The 20,878-nt window shown below is 42.0% G+C and overlaps 1 protein-coding gene across 2 annotated transcripts in view; it reads right to left on the reverse strand.

Annotated features, from left to right (window-relative positions):
* Positions 1–20,878, reverse strand: part of SENP5 (SUMO specific peptidase 5) — a 198,273-nt gene that overhangs the window by 63,805 nt on the left and 113,590 nt on the right. Inside the window, exon 1 of one of the 2 annotated variants that reach the window (XM_074834169.1) lies at positions 5,366–5,385. The exons of the other annotated variant lie outside the window; for it this stretch is intronic. The gene's annotated coding sequence lies outside the window, so the exon portion shown is untranslated. Of the gene's footprint in view, positions 1–5,365; positions 5,386–20,878 lie in introns of those variants that run through there. 2 annotated transcript variants of the gene reach the window in all.

Raw genomic sequence — 20,878 nt, forward strand, 5'->3', positions numbered from 1 at the left:
GCTAAGTAGCGCTTATATCAAGTTAAGGATTTTTTGCTTCCCATGCTCTGCCAGTGAGCAGGTGCACAAGGAGCTGGGAGGGAGCATGGCCAGGACAGCTGACCCGAACTAGCCAAAGGGATATTCCATACCATAGAACTTCATGTCCAGTGTATAAACTGGGGGAGTTGGCAGGGGCGGGGATCACTGCTCTGGCATCACTTAGCAGATGGTGAGTAACTGCATTGTAGGTCACTTGTCTCTTCCTGGGCTTTATTTCTCTCTTATTTTTATTACAATTAATATTATTCCTTTTCATTAAAATTAATATTATATTATTGTTATTATTAGATTTTATTTTATTTTATTTATTAAACTGTTCTTATCTCAACCTGTGAGTTTTACTTTTTTTTCCAATTCTCCTCCCCATCCCATTGGGAGGGGGAAGGAGTCAGTGAGCGGCTGCGTGGTGCTTAGCTGCTGGCTGGGGTTAAACCGCGACATAAGCAAATGAAAGACTTGAGTTGAGCATCTTTGTAAAATACACTAATGGCTAATCATTTTGCAGTGCAAAAAGGTGCACTGCCATGACATATTCAATAATATATTAGAGAAAATTCCCATTGCAGACAAACAAAATCTATTGTAAGAGATTTCCAGATAGATTGCAATTAATATCACTTACAGGAGGTCTTACTTGTCTCTGTGAGGCCAGACCAGCTGGGGCAGCCTGTTGATTGACTGCAGGGATTTTCATCCAGTTCACAGTCAATGAGCAGCTGGTTCTTTCTGGAAATTTTCCTTGGATGGAGGCCTTGGCCACTGGGAAGTGGCAGGCAGTTTCTTGGGCTTCTATGCTACTTTCATGGACAGGTGATGGCAGTCTGATTTAGAACAACAGATCAAATGGTAGAGACAACAGTGAGAACTGTGATAAGTTTTCATTCAGGGGAACCACGGAGTAAAATAATGGCACTGCTACAAATTATAACTCCAATCTTTTGTAATTCAGCTGGTCCTTAAGCATAGGTTGAGCTGTTTTGTAGCATTCATAACATGAACAAAACACATTTAAATGCATTTTTTACAATACAATGTCAGACTTCCTCTTAGGAAGAGGAAGGAATCTCAAAATTTAGGACTGGGACAGCCTCATTTGGCAACATTCTACAATTTAGTTCTCAGTTGGTAGAACTGGAATAATAATTTCCTAGCCAAGGGGAGATCCTGTAAAGATGAACGTGTTTTGGGCACTCATCTAACAGAGAAACCATGACTGAATGCACAGCTATCAGAAGAGCTGGAGAGGATCTTGCAATGTTATCTGGTCCATTCCCTTGTCCCAAGGTAGGATCAAGGTAGGTGATTTCTAACCCTATCCTAATATATATTCACATGTGCCCACCCCAGGCTGGTGCCATCTCTAGATTTAATATGAATAATGCCTTCCCAGGACTCACCTGCACAAACCAACCTTTGTTGCCACACCTTCCCTGTAGTTGTTTGAGATTCTTAAAGAGCAGTTTCCTCTCCCTTTTATCATGACTCAGAAGTTCTCAAACAATTTAATCCCATTAATCTGTCAGGGCAAGCATACTCAGATGAGATATTTCAAGAAATATCTTCTTCCTTTTCCTCCTGTCTATCCTCCCTGTCAGTCTGTACATATAGGCAAGCTTTAACTAGCTAATGCCTTCAAAATGCAAGTCCAAGTCTCTATTAAAACTTGTCCCCTTCACTCTGAAGCTGAATGAGTTGCAGAGCTTCTGGAAGAATAAGGCCTTGACTGCTGGAGTTTTTCAAACTATGCATCCCTTTGATCCCTTTCCCAATATGCAAAAAATACTAAAATTCTCTCCTGGATTTCATTACACATAAAAAGACATGAAAGTGCAATTATTCCTTACTCATCAACAACTACCCACCAACCCTAGCTCTAAGCTAGACCATTCTGGCTACTTCAAAAAATGGTTTTGAAATTTCCATTTCCAGATTGCCCTGGCAGGTATAACTGTGACTTTGCAAACAGCTACAGCTGTGTGTGCTAATTGCTTTCCTCTAAATTATTTATGAGACACTTTTGACTGATGAGATTTCTCACAACAGCATGTGCTAACCATTGGCAGTGGGCTCCTGAACTAGTGGGAACTCCATCACTGCCGAGGTGCAGAAAAGCCAGCTGTTAGCAGGCACCGCGTCCCTGGCAGCATGTGCACTGAACTGCGAGGTCAAGCTCTACCTGCTTTCATCTCCTTTTCCAATAACTGCTCAATAGGAAATTTATGTGTAAGCATTATATCTGCACATAATACACACCCTTTACTTTTGGGATTAGATCAGAGAATACTGGAGACTGCCTAATTGAGATAAGGCAGAATATAGGGTGTCAGTGACCTGTGGAAGACAATCCATTTCACTAAACAGGGCTTTTCAAGCTCTGGTCCCAGATGCAGCAGGGGGTCTGTAAAATGCAATTAGGAAAGCCAGAAATCAATAGGCTTAAATTCACCACAGAGGGGGTAGCAGATTTACCAAAAAATTTTTACAAGATACATAAACTGAAAAAGAATAGAAAACATGACTATAGACAGTACAAAACCTTCGTCATGAGCCACCACTTACCACTGCTTTCTCCTTGTAGGGTTTATCACTGCTATCCAGCTAAAAAGTGCTTTAAAAACCTATGGCTAAAGGTAACCATAAGCCCCATCAGTTAAATAAAAAAAAATGGTGTTCCAGGGACCAGCAAATTATGCCAGCATTTTTCTTTTCCATTTCAGATATGAATAACTGATAGGGAGAAACAGTTGGAACCAGGTTGGCTAGAAGAAAAACTTCATGTCTTGAGTTGCAGGAGCTCAACAAGGAGCAGCCAGAGGAACGAAGCAAAGCAGCCTGTTAGAATTACTGCACACTATTGGTGTTTTTATTACCTTCCCAGGAGGCTATAAAGGTTGCTGGGTGAGCAACCAATGTGACATCTTCATGAGTTTCACAGCTGTGTTTAAGAACTAAATTTAAATGGAATTCCCAGCCAAACTGTAGATGAAATTGTGCGTTGGACCTTTTCCTAAGCAGTATTTTTACCCTGCCCATCCCACAAATTTTAAACAATTTGAATTACCCTTGTGCTTATTTATTCTACATATGCCAGAAGATTCACAATGTTTTCTGTACAGAAGTCTACTGGCCCCAGATACAGGGGATCAGACAGGAAAGAGAGCGTGACAAAGAGGGGCCATATTGCTCCTCAGAGGTGAGCTGGTATTTCTGAGCCAGGTTAGATATTCCTGAGCCACTCTGCTCAGTGTAGCAAAGATGTAACCTGAATTGCTGTGGGAGGTGTGCAGAGGATGGCACACCATAATTCAGCTGTGCATAAGGTCAGGAGGAGGAAGGCAGGGCAGAATGTGCAGTTGTCCTAAGAGCACCTACAAGTTTCATTTTTTGACTCCCTTTCTCCCTTGCAGTGGAGGTGGCTCTCTGGTCATGTCCTGTTCAGTGGGTGGCACTTGGGAGTTGAAACAAATGTGCCAGCTTCCAAGCCTGCTCCCTCAAAGAGATGGGCCACATGGACTCCTTGTACTTCCGTGAAACAGCAGCCTGGTGATAAGGAAATGGGTTCCCTACAGAAGAAGTGGAGGAAAGGGGGAGGAAGCTGATGTTTCCAGCCACCCATCACAGATGCAAAAGGAGACAGGACAGAAGGTATCTGTCTGGATCTGACACAGACTAACAGCATGGCACAGGTAAGGCTAGGAAGTCATTCATGCCTCATTTCTCCCACCTGTAAATTATTCCTCCCCCTTCATCCCCACAGGCGCATCATTATGATTGCTCAATTAATTAACAGTTTAAAAGAGCTCTGAGACATTCAGATGGAAGAGAAGGATTGTTTCGTATTTCTGCTTCTCCAAAGTTGCACGCATAAACACTGAACTTTGTCAGTCCTTTGCTGATGATGAAGAATTACCTCTGGTTTATGGATGGGAAATGTTAAAGCACACATTTTGAGAAACACCCTCAAGTTCCAAGATCCCACTTTCTGAGTGCCCAGCTACATACAAACACAGCTTGATTTTCACTCCCAATCCTGAATGTGAACAGCCACAAGTGAAGGCATTCGCCCACTGAAGATCATGTGCTCAGGATCCCAAATCAACTATCTCAAAGCTTAACCCACTCAAGAAAACCTAAATGGAAACTTACCCAAGAAAACCTGAATGGAAGCAGCGCACTTGAGTGCTCTGTCCACCACATCACACACAGCACGCGCGTGTTTGGCTAGAGCTTCAGAAAAGCTTCATGCCATTGAGGGACCAGAGCATGTGATCAGACTTTCAGAAGCATCTATCAATCACATAGCTCTCCAGCACAGCAAGTTGTAAATGAATGTGTTACAGGAGTGAGAGTTTCCCTGACCAAAACAATTAAAATTCTCACATAAAAATAGAATGCTGAAAGGAAATCTGCCCATTCTGCACTATTATTATTTAACAGAAAACCCAAGTTCCTGTCAAAAACAAGAGAATAGACAATCTCCAGCCAGCTTTAATAGCAAGATCTTTTGAAATACTCAGCCATCTGTCACAGCAGGAGTGCTTGTTGTTCAGCTCTTCTGAAAAATTTGGCCCTTCTTTGGGAACATGGTGCTTTTGAAACTCCGCTCTCAGGCCCCTCCTAGGAACTACTTCTTCCATGGAAGGTCCTGCTCTTTTTGTGTCTACCAGCACTGTCCTCAGTGCAGTGGAGTAAAGCAGGTAGAGATGAGCTTGAAGTGCAAAACCGGAAAATTGCTCTGAGCTAGCCCTAAAACCAAGGACAAATGGGTAGGTTAAGTCCAGAACTAACTGTACTTTCATTTAATGTTGCTTATAAAAACATTGCAAACATATTTTAGCAAATTTCCAAATGTATCTCATGAAAATTGCTCACTGAATACTCCTTTTCCTTTAGAAAGATTTCTCTCCTCCTCTGATTCTTCCAGTCCTTTCTCTGCCCTCTCTCACTACTGTTGACACCTTGTCCCAGTTAAAGATGAGGTAACAAAGAACTCCAGTCACCTAGCAATGGAATTAACTGCTCCTTGTTCATACAAGATTTTTAGTAGTGGGACCCCAATTTGGGATGGAAAAACAGCTTCCAAATAGGCCTCTCTGGGGGTTAATAAAATCTGCTATACAGACAGGAAAATTCTGAAGCAGGTGAATAATCTCATGCACTGGGACCAGGCAAACAGAGATGGTATAATGCACAGCACTGCATTAAAACAGAAGTATGATCCCACTGTAAACATCTACATCTGCAACCTGCAATGACCACCCTTCACAGAACAAACATTTTAAAGCAATGATCTGAAGATAGCCCAGCAAAGTAGAGCACTAACCTGGACATTCGCTCTTTCTTCTGCTACTGGTGTGTTAGAAGAACATGTTACTGGTCTCCATTTTAACAAATATAGACTAAGCTCCTTGAGGCTCTCTGGGATAGAGACAAAAACCATGTTACTTTCAATGGAGCAAGATCTCCAACAAATCAATGAGATATATAAGAACACTTTTTATTTCTAAAGTGGGCCAAGAGGCTTTGAAGTTACATTAATACCTCCAGATAAAGAGCCACACAATCCCTCCTGCTGCAAAGGAAACTTCAGTAAAATTCTGGCTACATGAAAGTCAACAGCAAAATTCCCACCAGTTTCACTGTGAACAAGACTTCAGGCCATAAATCTATTCTGTAGAGGGTTTCCTACCAAATGCTTAAAAATTATTTTTTCCAAAGGAAAAAAATAAGTCAATTGTTTTATTGTATTTTCTTTAAAAAGCCATAACCAAACATTTCATTTTAGAATGGGGTCAATCCCAATTAAAAAATTTCCAGTTCCCACACGTCTTCATGAAGCAGTGGAACTGTACTGGCTGACATGTTCTGATGCTAAACTGAACTGACACACAGTAGCTTGATAATGCCAGGCAGTATGTTTTGAACATTCCATCCCCACAAAACAGAAAATTATCAAGGTTATTCTCCATCCCCTCCCCCCCCCCCCCCCCCAGTAGAAATACATATGGTAATATTGCAATTTTCTGAAGTTTTTTTTTTAAACTACAATTCATATTGACAATAGCTACCACCTGGCATAGCCCTACCAAAATTAAGAAATTACTCTGGAATAATAAAGCATAATTTGGAACAGAATTTGGCTGAAGAGTTCCATGTCCCAAAGAGCCCAACAAAACCTTCCCTTTGGCTCTGCTCATTCCTTTTGAGGAAGAACCCAGCGGAAGGGAGGCAGTCAGTGTGACTGCCAGTTTTGCAGAGTCCATGAAACTCTTGGGAGACATGACCCCAGTTCTCTGGCTCTTGGACTTCCTACAGAGGACTCTATTAAAAATGATCCTCTGCAGGGCCCCAAGATCTTCACCCTTAACCTTTCTGAGTCATTAAAGAATATTCAGCCCGTAATACAAATACAGCAAACTTCCATTTGTTACAGCATAGGAATCCCAGAAGCTACAGAAACATTTTACACTAATGGCCAAGACCTTGTTCAGCAAGGCTGAAGCCTCTGGAATTGAAAAGAACTTCAGCACTTGCTTAAGTTTAAGCACAAGCTGAAATGCATGGTTGAATAGGAATGGCCTGAGGAATTATGCAAATGCTTAGATGAATCCAGGTCCAAATATGAATTACTTTAGAAGACAGAGAAGCAAGCAGTGCAATTTAATCATTTTTATCTCCTTACCAAGAATGCACAAGTTCTTACAGCTAATATTACAGCATCTTCTGCTGCTGCCAGAAACCAAATGACCTATTCTTTAACAGTCAAGCTCTCCTCATTTTCAAACTGAAGATTAGTCCATTTATGCTGAACAGTGGCACAGAATGACAATTTCATAATACACGGATTGAGTGCTATTCCACTCACATGTTACATTACCTTGGCCTCTCTTCCACCGCACTTCCACTTGCAATTGACTATCATGGTAATAAGGTGGTGCTGCTTCTAATCTCAAATTGTATACTCTCTGGGATGCTGGAAATTCATTAGATACCGCCACAGAGTGACCAACTGGATCTGACCTTGTATCTGAACACAGAAAACCCCATGAGGGCATAACTTATTCATATTAACAGTCTGCATTAAAGTTACAACATGAGCTGGGCTCTTCCTTAAAATGCTGAATAAAATAAACCTTCAGCAAAAGCACTGAAAAGGGCAGCCAGCCCCTCCCAGCAGACTATCAGCACTGTCCACAAGTGATCCCATAACCATGAGAGCTGCTTGTGAAAATGCTTCTACACATGACTCATCCTTAGTTCTGCAAATACTCTCACAGGCGTGAGCATTTTCAGGGTCAGGTGACACAGCTGTATTGCTAACAGAAAGGGCAGTAAGCGTCAAGCACAGCTTCCAGTTTGCCCTCCTTGCAGAAATATGAGTGAATCCATAATATAATCTCTGAGAATGTCATCATAGAAAACTAATGCTTTACAGTATGATATCATGACCCCTCCACAAACTAAAGAAAGTCCTTATTTCACCATGATCTGAGCAGAAATACATAGGAGAAAGTGGAAAGCAGTTAATAAATTCTGCTACCAAAAAGAGGATTGTTGGTAATTACAGTACAATTGCCACAGGAAGATATACAAAAGACCTCGCTGAGAAAACATCCCAATTTAGACTGCACAACTCCAGGGACTGCTTGCTAACGAAATACAGAGTACTTTACTTCTAGGTCACTGATTTCAATCTGGCCTCAAAGGAGAAAATGACTGAAAGTTAATGCCAGCTGACAGTGGTGTGAAAGCAGTAGGGTGGATCTCAGCCCACTTCCTAGGAGATTGGAGGACACAACACAAGTATTTGTGATTCGTGAAAATAATAAAGCTAAAAATTCAGGCTGTGATTCAACTATACAGTAAATCCAGCTGTAGGACTCTTAGGACAAGGAGCTGATGCGACATAAACAATTCTGCTGATTCCAGCTTGTCTGAAACCTTTTGACAAGTTAACTGTACACAAACAGGTGCTAGGGCAGAGCAGATACTGTTATGCTTTTTACAGCTGGAAGAAAAATCCAGGTTGCGTGTGCCAACCAGTTCAAAAGAAATATAGGTATGTGCCCATAGCTCACTGAGATCCAAACTGCCTGGTATCAAGGGTCACCAAACCATGGCCTCCAAGCTTCACCCTTCAGTGACAGCAGGTGCAAGCTGTTTAGGAGCAGGCACATCAGAACTATACTGTTTTATTGCTGCTGGTCACTCTCTGGACTGGAGACAAATGAAGGTGCTGTCTACACCTCCGTCTGTCCTATGAAAGGGTGGAGGGTGCCAGATGGTTAGCAAGTCACCCAGGACACATAAAGCTACACAGGCATTAAATAGCATAAATAGCGAGGCATTAAATGACACCATCCCTGCTGGCACCACATCCCTGCTCATCAGTGCTCCATTCATTTAAACACTTTAAAGAGAGCAGGGAAATAGGAGATTAGAGCAATGTGCTGCTGCCTTTGATAAGCCTGAAAATAGGAGCAATGTTTGTGTTAATCCTGCAGCAGTAATATAGAAAAGGCACGATTAACTGCAGTTGCAGGAACAGTCTAGTGCAATCTGTTTTCCCAGTGAATTCCTCCATGGAAAGATGGGTCACAGGGCACACCTGCAAAATGCATCCAGGCATTTGTATCTGCACTGTGTCCACGGCCTGTGCTCCAACAGATGGTTGGCCAAAGGATTTCTTCTCCTTTTATTTTATTTTGGGGTTTTTTTTCTGAACACACAGGAGCAGAGCAAGCTCTCCTGCCAACAGCGTAGTGAATGCAGAGCATTCAGCAATGAAGGGGTGACCTTGATTAGTGTCTAATGAGTAGAAACCAGTTGCTTTTCAGCACATAATGAAGTAGAAAAGTTCTGCTATGGACTGCCAGAGTTCTTGATGCTGCTCTGAGGAATGCTGTCAGAGATGCTGTCCGTACAGTCTCTGCTTCAGGCAACAGCTAATCCTTGGTCCCTCCACATACGTGGTATCTCCTGCTTCACTGCAAGATCACTCTTAGAGAAGACTACGTATTGCTCTTCACATAACATGCTATTCTTTAATCAGCAGCACAAGTGTCAGTGCAGTTGCACCTGATTTGTAACTTCAGATAGAAAATGTAGACAGCTTTGGTATAGATTCCTTATTTTCTTTCTTATTTCCCTTAAAAATGATTCTATTCTGTAAGTAGTATCTGTCCCTCATGGCTGATAGCAATGGAGAGAAATGAGCAGCCCTGTAGATAAGAAAAGAAGAATTTCTGGATCCACTGATATCAACAGAAAATATCCTTGCTGAGTATTTCCCTTAGAACTCTACACCTTTGGGAAAGAAGCCAAAAGAGGTTGGATTAGCTGGTGTGAAGACTTGCAAGATCAACTGTGGCTTGGAAAGGCAATACCATCATAAAGGTGCTACTGAGAATAGAGAGGGGCTAACACGGTCATTGAATGTATCCATCAAGTCTTGGGACAAGGAAACATGAACAGTATTGCCATCACTTGCTGGTAATAATAATAAAATCAGGTTGATGATGGAGAGGGGAATAAGAGTGGTACCTCTTCTCTACTACGTAACAAGAAACAGTGCTAGTGAGAAAGCTACAGTCCCTGTACACACAGCCATGTTTCACTGGAACTGCACAGAAAATCACCCCATTCAGGCCACACTATGCATTAGCAGAGGCCACAGAGGAACAGAAATCATGAACTGGAGGTGCAGTACAGAAGCAGAATAAACCAAGGAGTTTCCACATTATTTAAAAAGCCAGGGCACTTGCAGGGCAAAAGCTTTCCGTGCGGCATGAGACAGGGGTAAAATCTGTGTTTTGAAAGGGAGAAAATTCACAGCTTATAAAAAGGAGGGTGGGAGTCACAGATCTGGAAGCCAAATGCATACAGGGTTTGCACTCTGCATGCAGGGGGGAGGGGTGTTGCAAATGGGAGGAAAGATTTTGTGCTCTTCAGAGGTTTCTAAACCCAAAAAGCTACAGCCTTCACTTCCATAAGGTACTCTGTGTTAAGCCTGAGCTCCCTCTCTTCCATTTCAGATTTTACCTGGAGAGGAAAATGTTAAGCTGTTAGCATTAAAAAAGAAGAAAAAGAAGTTAAAATATTTTTAATTTTAAAAAGAAGAAACTTCTTTATAGCTGCATAATCAGTTAAAACTTGCCTGTGGTGTTATGTCCATGTGCTAGGTTTCCTTCGGGATCCATCTGCATCTGCATAATCATCTATTTTAATTATATGATGCCATAGGGTATATGATACTGTATGGACAAGTAAAAAGACAAGGAGATGAAGGTGGGGCAGAAAATAGAGCTACCACATTTCCATCAGCAAAAATGATTGTTGCATGCCGTCATGTGCATGGGATGGGGAGGGACAGTCATGTGAAATAAGTTACTTCAGTCCTTCAATACCAAGCCAGAGTTATGACTGCATCTCTTCCTGACAGATGCATCCTTTCTCTTCCCTTGCTTTTTTCCATCAGCAACTGTCGTACTCTCGCAGCACCTCTCCAGAGACCAACAAAGACAGTGTTATGTACAGTGGCAGCATACAAACATTAGCCATTTCCCTGTGATCTTTCTTAGCTGCTCTGGCTCCCATAAGCTTATGCAGATTTTGTAATGATGGATTCTTAGGTCTCTTTCTGGAGGTGAATCCCAGCAAATGACACCACTGATGGAGGCACGGGGTCCAGTGATGAAGCTGTCCCACCTGAGACTCTTAGGGGCACCAGGAGGTAAAGGATCTACCTGAAAAACAGAGCAAGGCACAGGGAGGAGTTTGCAAAAATGAAAATAACTCTAGCAGAAAGAGAGCCAGTGACATGAGTGGCCAAAACAGCCGCCAAGAAGTTCATTTTTCCAAGGTTTGGTTCTGTCAGCATAGCACATCCTACTGCTGTAAGTCGGTTCAATAATATCTGGATTTGTAACTGTAGAGGTTCTGTTACAGCTTGAGACAGGCTTGAGTGGAAAGGAGTTTCCAAACCTGGAACTGCAAGGGCTCAAACTTAGGTACAGACTGAAACCATTTAAGCTTTGACTTCTGAGCACACTTGAACTTTGTTGTAACTATAAGAGAAAAGATGTGCAGGGCAGAACCAAGCAGCTTGAAAAAAATATGTTGTCGGTCACTTACAATTTTGTAAAGAATGATTTAATGCTACCAAGGTGAAAAGATGATCCTGAAAAAGGGTAAAATATATTGAACCGGGAAAACAGTGCTAACATGGTCCATAAAGAAAATATTCTGTGCAATTACCAACAGACAGGATACGGATAAGAAGTTTTCAAGAGGAAAGCCCCTCTATCTCATTAAACAGCTGCTTTGCTCCTGCTTATTTTCCCTGTTCAACTCTTCACCTTTAATCTGTGATACTCAGCTATGCTGCACACACCAAGAATGCAAAGCTGACAAGCACAGAAGGGCCTCCCTTATCAGCTTAGAATAAAAGCAAGAGATCGAAAGGATGGATTGTCTGTGATTCTTCATTGCAGACTGGTAGATACCTTATGCCCATTGCAGACAGGCTAAAGATTTGGAGACCTGAAGATTTGTTTATCTTTAAAGACTTGGAGGAATATGGGTGGAAAATAACAGGTGAACTTCCACATAGGAAAGAAAGAAGTGCCACGATGTTCACAGCATGCGATAGCGCAGGGCTCTTGCTGCTGCGTGGCTGGAGCTGGGGGCAGCCTGGCGATGCCGCTGCTCCTCCTCACAGAGGAGAGCATTCCTGGTGCTGGCTGATGATAAGGGGTAGATAGAAACCAATGAGTCCTCTCTCCCCACAGGGATGCCAAAAAAGGGTATCTGTAGATGTAAAGTCTGCAGTAATACACCACCAAGGGAAGTTTCCTCCTAATCTCAGTGACTGCCTTATGGCCTATAGAAAGAGGATTTCAATTTTTCTTGAGGACAGCAGGTAACACCAGGACACTGCTGAGCCACTGTGGCAGGCTTGTGCCTACAAGAGGAGCGCAGAGACTCCCAGGCGCTCTCTCTTCCTTACTGTCTGAATAAAGCTCCTGAGTACAGAAAAGACAGCTTGGTCAGGGCCTTCCTTATCCATCCTCCCCTCCCTGCTGTGATCACAAGGAGCTCACGCTCCAGCCCTCTGATGTGTTGGCAGCCTCTATAATTTAGAGTATCTGTGATTTATGGCTTGGACAGAGCCCATACTTAGGGAGTACAAAGGTAGGGCTGGCCTGACCAGTATAGCTGTGTTGTTGCTGGCCCTGTGTATTGATCAAGTGAGCAATGGAAGTGAAGAATTCAATTGCGTTTGCTGTCTGTAAGGATCAGCTAAGGGACAGAGGGCTTGGGGGGAGGCAGGGATTTAATTACCCCTCACCCAGCATTTACAGCCAAAAGTGTGATGGTGACACTCCGTATATTGATGGGGGGAATTGCTCTCAGCCACCTCCCTCTGCACCTCCTCTCCCAGTAAAGAAAGAAATGGAGAAAAGAATGAGGAAATTTTTTGAATGTTTCATCCTGCATTAATCACATACCATGTCCTTCTCCTCATCGAGACTCTAGGGGAATGTCACAGGCACTGGAACAAGAGAAATGAAGGGAAGTTTACAGTTGCCTAAATCTAAGAGAGAGAGGTGTTTGTGGCACACAGCATGTTGCAGCTCCCACTATAAATTTATGGGCAGATTTCCAACAAGTAATAGGGAGCCGAATCCAAACATGCTACACAGTGAAAGGCTTGAGCAACCTTTAATCAGCCTCCTAATTGGTCTTTTGCTCCGTTTCAACATTTTTCATTTAAGGAAACCAACAGCAGTTCCCAAATTAGCTTTTTTAAGTAACATTCGGGACATAATCAGGTCTCTTTGAAAAGGGGCAGTTCTAAATTTAGTCATAAATGTTTGATACCATTGTCTGCCAAATTTAGCAAATGGTTTTAGTGGGGACCTGTATTTATCAAATTACCACCTTCAAGACAAATTCTTATAGGGAATGCATTACGCTCAGTCTGCCTAGACCTTATTCTGCTAATGAGGGCATGCCCCATCTTTTCCAAAACATTACTTCTAAAACAATGGTCCAATTTTTACATTACAGACGTGGCTGCCTTGTACTGACTGAGCATCTGTCATTTAGATTCCTCCTATCAACTCCGAATTCCCTTTCATCTAGGGTCTGTGTTATGTGATGGCAGCCCAGAGCAGTGACCTATGACTATGCTTGACTTCTTATCTCATGACATGTGGACTAACTTACAAATGCAGGTAATTAGTTAAAGATGTTTCATGACAAATTAGACTAATGGAATTGTAATGGTTAAATTAACATCTTGGGGTCAGTTTTAAGGTCCTTTGTTAGGGGTGATAGTTCAAAATGCAAGCTGTCAGACTCTGGGAAGTATCATGTTTCTTTTAATAAAGTGCTTCTTTTGCATGTGAAAAGCCAAGGACATAACTGCTGAGATAGAGCCTGCTCCAAGGGAAACAATCTAGCTGGCAGTCTCTGGATAAGGCAGTCTCCCCAGTCCTGTCCCCAAACTTTGTCCTGTAGGCAAGATACACAGTGGAGTAGAGCAGCAAGCATGAAGAAGGATCAAAGCGCACAGCTTTGCACTGCTATGAACACTAATCTCTCACTCTCCCCTTGCACCTTTCAACTGAAAATTTCATCTGACATCTTTCTTCAGGGAGGAAGTTAATTTTGCAAAATCAAACAGTCCAACATAAATTAAACAGATAAATCATGTCCTGTTACCCACATTCTTCTTCTAGAAGGAGCCTGCAAGGCTCTCCCCGTAGGCTCTTCTAACAATGGAGCTGCTTGTTAACTCTCACACAATGCTAAGAACAAATGGGAAAGTAAGAGACAACAAAATGGAAAACATCATTCTGCAATTTTGTCAATCTCTGGTGTGCCCATGTCTTAAGCACTGCATGTGATCCTGGTCATGCCATCTCAAAAAGGTAAAGTAGAGTGAAGAGAAGCAGCAAGAAGATCAGAGGTACCATCATAGACAAGGTCTCATCCACTTATCAAACAGAAAGCTGAACTTGGATGTGATTGAGGTATTTAGCATGGAGTGGGATGGAGAAAGCAAATGGAATAATTACTCTTTGCTCCTTATAACAAAAAGGAAACACTTCTTACACAGTGGGTAGATGAATGTAGAGGTCACTGAGTGACCTCCTCTAAAGGAGTAAGTGGATTTGAAAAAATTAGATAAATTCATGGGAATCCACCAACAGCCACTACATAGAGCCTGGAGCTCAGGAAGTGCCTCCATACAGAGAACCAGAACCTGGAAAGACATATCAGAAAAAGGACTCTTGTCTTGGTGTCCCCTTTTATGGTCTTTCCTTATGCTTCCAGTACTGCACTCTCTGAGACAGGACACCAGGCTGGACAGGGCTTTGTTCTGACTCAACAGAGCCACTATCACCACCTGATCTTGGGTCTCTCCTCATTGCAGACAACTAATTAGTCACAGATAAAGTTAAGTCCACTTCCCTTCAAAGGCAGCCCTGACCTCTGATGGTCATCTAAAGGAACAGCTTGATTTTCAGAGAACTGTCTCCTGCCCCAGGTTCCAGCAGTGATGAGGGGCAGGGGTACGTACGTGTAAGTACATGTACATACACATGTGACTGGGAATGAGATGAGGTCCCTAATCACACAGCCTCCATTTTTAACTCCAAGCACATGCTTTGATCTTTCCTTTTCCAACATAAACACAGAGCAGAGTACACATTTAGACAGACATTCCCTGCTGAAACAAGCTGCATTACTCCCTGACCGGGCAGAGAACAAGGCAGCAAATGACACAAGACAGCTGTTAGCTACATTGCTGAATCCACACTCTGGATAGAATGGCAAAAAGCACCATGCAAGGACCCCTACAGAACAGAAAGAGTTACATGGGTTTTTCTGTTCAGATACCATTCCAGAGCCAGTCCAGGCACCTCCGGCAGGCACAGCACCCTCCACTCCTGCTTACCTCTTGAAACTGGGATCATTCTATTGAATTCACCATTTAAAAAAAAAAAAAAAAAATCCATGGTAAAAGAATGGAGCCTACTATGATTTGGCACAATCTGCTTGGTCTTCTGCCTTTTAGGCAAATAGTGTTCTACCCAGTCCCACAACAATAGTTGGCTGTATGAGATGGAGACCATTGTGTCTTGCCGTCCAGCCGCGGCGTGCCCTCTTCCTGACTTGTGGCACTACCCACATGTGCCCTCGCACCTGGCTGAATCTCAGGTCAGCCCTGTAACAGACCTTTCTGGCCATGTGTCCCTCCTGGGGAACCCACATACCTAGTAGCTGAGGGAGAAGGAGGTGGCGGGGTCCCAAGGGCAGTGCATTACCAGCCCGAAGTACAGATGAAATGAATTGACACCAGTTCCACTTGGGAGCCATGGTGCTGGAGCTCCTGCTCTGGCAGCTTACACAGTCAGCTCTGGTGCTCCCAAAGTATCAGCCAAAATGGTGTTGTCAATGCTTCTCTTCTCTCCCGCCCTCTGAGGGCCACAACTCAGAAGGAAGGCTGAAGGCACCCAGTCAGCACCCAGCAGGGATAGCCAGGGATGGGGAAGTTCCTTCTACTTTCTCCCAGCATACACGTGTGGAGTAATAAGTCAGACCTTTGTGCTTAGAAGGAACATTTAAATTATCAGATGAACATCAAAGGAAAATAATTATTGTTTACTACACTTATTACTTTTTTTTTCAGAACAAAAACCACAGGAATGGAGAATTTAGGTATTTAATATAGATGTAAGATAGCAGTTGTAAGATGACAGAAGGACTAAGCCAAGGCAAACATCCACTCAGTGCCTTGACTTGCTGTACCTTTCATTTCCCTAATTCCTGGCAAGTGTCATTCATGCCTTTTTCATAGATGCATCAGGACAAAATGACAGATGCAAATGCAACAATTTTCCTTCCCAGACAAAACCAAGATTTAAAAGCCCATTAACAGAACCATGCAAAATTCATTACATTGTGCATCCTTGTAAATATGCATGCACGCTCTTTTTATATCAGTTCATATAAGTGAAATACTAACAAGTAGTAAACATAAAAACATAAAATGAGAACCTCATGTTATTACTACACTACAGTTCTTGTTCTTTATGTGAGAGCTTTAGCATTAATAGCTAGAAGAGTGTACACACAAGTCACTGAGTTTCAAGAGAACTAATTAAGTTCTGCTGGTTTCTATTACAGAGATAGGACTATTTGGACCTTGAACATAAGACAGAAAGAAGTGAATAATGATTTATCTTTAACACAAGAAAGAGAAAATACTTCCCATTACTGGAATAGTAACAGCTGTTAACTCTGTAGAGCATATATATATATTAGTTTGAAAAGTCTATAGGTAGGAAAGATATTTCAGCTGCAAGTATCCTCATAAGACACTGACATATTTAAGCTGTATTTTGCAACGTTTGTGAAGTTAATGCTTGACAATTTTTTGTTTTACTATTATTATACAGAAGTGATATAAGTATGGTGTTATCAAATAAATTATTATGTAATGCACATAACCAATGGATATAATATAAAAATTAATTTGAAAGCGGATAATATATCTGCTCTAATCTAATATCTATCCTTAATCTTGCTTTGAGAAAGCCAGAAAGCAAGGCTATTCAAGAGTTTGTCTTTGTTAGAATACTTACTTAATACTAATAATAAAGGATAATGAACTTGTTTGCTTCCACTGCACAAAGATACAGATATTTCCTAAAATAACTTTGATGTTGCCGTGTAGGACAAAGCTAATTAGAATCATGGAATCACAGAAATGCTGATTGGAGGGGACCTCTGGAGATCCCCAGTCCAACCATTCAAAACATGACTACTGCCAACTCCAGATTGGGTCAACCATGGCTTGGCCTGACAGCATCTTAAAAATATACAAAGATGGAGATTGCACAGCCACTTTGGGTGACCTGCTCCAGTGCTGCACCACTCTCCTGATGAAGAAATCAAGCATGACAAAGTTTACTGAGAGTTGTAGTATCTTTTAAAAGACTAATGAAGGTCAACTAAAGTTTGGTCTTATGAAAAAGACTGTCCCTCCCTAAAAGTCTTATCTTACTGTTAACTCTCATGGGTAGAGTAAAACCCAATTAAAGAATAGTGTTTAACTGGGCTATCTCTATTTTACCTCCAAGCACCCAATAACATGGAATATTTTGATCTCTCACTGGTGAATATATCCTCAAAATCCCTTCTGATGGTATGGAAATGTTCTTAGTTGTATCTGATGGAAGGAGAACTGAGGTGAACTGACACTGTGTATTCAGTCACACAGAACATCCAAAATGAAGCCAGGAACTGAATCCAGATTTTCTATGCACTGCTTAACTGAGTTAACCACAAGATCACTTTATTGTTACTTAGTCTTCCTTTCCCACAAGCTACTGCATAGATAAGTTACAAAAGGTTAAAACAACCCTCTGAGGGCAGCATCAGTGATGACAGCATTTGCCAGGATCTGAAATTTAGAGTCTCTCTACTTTGCTACCTAAGAGGCACACTTTATAATCACTGCAAGCATGGAGCTCACCAGCATCTCAGTCTGCCACTCTTTGGCTTCATCTCCACTGAGCTGAATCCTGCCATTCCTCTTGGAGAATGTAAAACACATTCACTGATTGACACACACAGACTTTAGATTTCTGTAAGATTTCCAAGATGCCACTGGAGCCTTTAGGAAGGGTTCAATCTTTAAGGAAACACCTAAAAATGATAAGCAGCTGATGGGAATGAAAAAGCAGCAGTAGGGGTGGCAAAAGCAGGGTTCAGTGAGTGTATTTACACTTCTAAAATGAATCAGTTGGAATGTCATTGTGTGTCTTACCTGAAGAGCAAAAGAACAGCCAGGTCTCCATGCTCACTTCCTATCATTTAATTTCCTATCATTGTTGTGCTGCAGCATCAGCTCATGTAATAGTACGAACTGACTTCATGGAACTAGGATTTACTCCCGAGAATGGGACCACTCAAGCCCCTGCAGAGGTGCTATTCTGTACCTGCAAACCTTTGCGTTCATCTTGACAGTGATAGCTGAAAGATGCTGGATCCCATTACTATCTCTAAACACACAGTCCCCTGTTAGCCAAGATCACGCAGTGCCCCTTTTACTGCAGCAATGTAAACATTTACCAAGAGAAGACAGGGAAATATGATCTGACACAAGAAGATTAAGCTGTATGGGTTTTTCACAGGAAGCCAAGTTCTTTAGCTGTCAGATAGAAGCCACAGAGTGACGCCTATTGTTTCTTAAAGAGTAATTACTTCTGATTGCTTCCGAGTACACTAATTTGTCTTGATACAGAATGACAGCATAACCTAGAGCAGTGGATAACTGCATTACTTTACCTGTGTACAGGTTTTCTGGGGCTGCCAAGTATACCCACACTGGTTTGAGCAGCATTTCTTTTTGCCAGGACATTGTACATCCCCTTTGCAGCACTGTATGCAGGCAGCAGCAAAACCTGCCACCTTGCCCCATGAGGGGCAGTGTCCTGGCTTAGGGGTGAAAAGGGGTCCCAGAAGCTCATGGCTGGTCAGAGATGGGACTGGCTCCACAGACAGCAGCAGCACTACTGAAAGACAAGGCAGAGGAGACTAGAAACACCCAGTTTCTAGAAAGGAACAACTAAACTGAATGAATGGATGAAGAACAATAGGACTGTAATTATCAATTTTCTAATCTGCTCTTATTCTCTTAGTCTTATATACATTATATGTGCTACAACCTGAATCCATTCATACACCTATGAAAAGCCTTTTGCTAATTCCATCCAAAGAAATTATTTCCAGTAGTTCAAGGGAGGCAAGAATAGGAAAAATAGGAAAAACTTGCTACTTCACAAAACTGTTGGAAATGTCAGCAAATACCCTGGACACCAGTCTAAGTCCTTTTCCTCAGGGATGACTTTGTTATGTCACAATTTTAATTGAAGAATCCTGCTTTGTCAATGCTTTGCACATGTGCTGTAGTCAAATAAGGAAAACTTGGAAATTTTGCAAACTGAAAGCTGAACAAAACATTCAGGTTAGGTCACTCAGGGTGGTTTTTTGTCATTATTTTTAAACATTTTGTTTCTATTTTAATTTTTTTCATTTAAATTTTCTGTTCTCCATTTTCTTAAAACTTCAAAGTAGGAAGTGACTTCAATTGAAATAAAAATATGATGATTTCAGGTTAAAAATGTCAAAACATCCTGTTGTGCACATTCTGAAAAAGTAGTTCCATGCTTTGGCTGAGGTAGAAGAGTAGTGGAAAAGGATCTTCATTTATGAATTATTTCAATTTTGAAAAATTAGGATTTTTCTGAGGAGAAAAACAGCAAAAGAAAAAAGCTCATCAAAGAATCCCTGATTAGTCCTAAACAAAAGTGCACCTAGGATATCACCTAGTGATACTGTCTATTTGTAGAAAATAACATTTTTATAGTTACTGATTGTAGTTTATAGGAACTGAATCTAGTCAGTCAGAAGCTGCCGAGGACTTGTAAGTTAAAACCACAGAGCTGTAGTGAAGGATCACAGAGCTGACCATCATGTTCCCAAATTTCAGCTGTCTTCCAGAAATTCAAAAAGCAGAGAGCAAGCATTCCACTAACTGCTTTTCCACCCTCCTGGCATCCCTGAGATTCTCCTTATGCCACTTTACAAGCCATAACAGCTCCCTGCTGCTATTCACATTTTCTGACACTTTGCTAATAATTCTGATCTTAAAAATCTCTTCTTTGCAGGGGGTACAGCAAAGAAGTTTCAACACTTATTGCAGATTCATTGCAACCTAAGAAAAACAACGCTTACCCCATGTTACCTCTTTGGTGGTAAAATTGTTAATATTTAAGATCTGAGAGGTCTGGCTAAGAAGTTTATCCTAACTGAAAGAACAGTCCCTTTGACTAAAAGCTAACAGCCTGTGATTGTTCCCAACTCCCCACTTCTGAGCCAAGATAATATTGGGTGTGCCATCTCTATAGGCTCCACCAAGAACCAGCTCTCCACATGGTCACATTATTTACTGTTTGATCCCTTAGAATTGCGGCAGTTAACAAGCTATTTAAGGAGTCCATCCATCCCAGGGATGGATATCTGGCTTTGTTTGCATTGAAACGATTGTTTTCTTCACCTGTCTTTTTTTCTGAAACAGTATATAGGCTGGGTCTCTGCAATCACTTGGCAGAGAAAGGGGGAGCAGAGGTGGAGATGCTGTCCAAATGTTTTCTCACTATGATCATAGATAATAAAGCTTCTTTCTGACCTGTCCTAAATTGTACTTATGTTACTATGCTCTTGGAGCACCTCTTACATAGGAGCACATCCCACTGTGCTCTGCCTGGCCACAGACACTGCAAGGGGAGACAAAAACTCATCAGAAAATGCAAGGGCCCAGCACCATATAAATCTCTAGGCATCACCACGGTATACACTGAAGCATCTGAGAGCTGCATAGTGGCCTGGATGCCAGTATGTGAGGCAGTCAGACCAAGACCTTTCATTGGTGATAAGTTCACTCCAGTAAATAACAAGGACTCAGGAAAACAGGGCCTGTGGAGGATTTACATAGCTGATGGGCAAAATGAATGCCACAGAGATCAGGCAGTGGTCACGGCCACTTATTCCTTCCTCAAACATCCAGAGCTCCTACTGCAGGCAGCGCAGGCCAGGAGCTCGCTCTCTGAAGTCACAGCAAACTTGGGCACCATCTGTAACTGGAACAGGATCAGGTCTGATGGTTCAACACACACCTGGTCCTCCATCATCCATCAGCATGTCACAGTCATGCACCCCAGTCAGTACAGGCCCCAACAGAATAAAGAGTCAGCTT

Source organism: Strix aluco, chromosome 9 (assembly GCF_031877795.1).
Source record: "Strix aluco isolate bStrAlu1 chromosome 9, bStrAlu1.hap1, whole genome shotgun sequence".
Taxonomy (NCBI): Eukaryota; Metazoa; Chordata; class Aves; order Strigiformes; family Strigidae; genus Strix; species Strix aluco.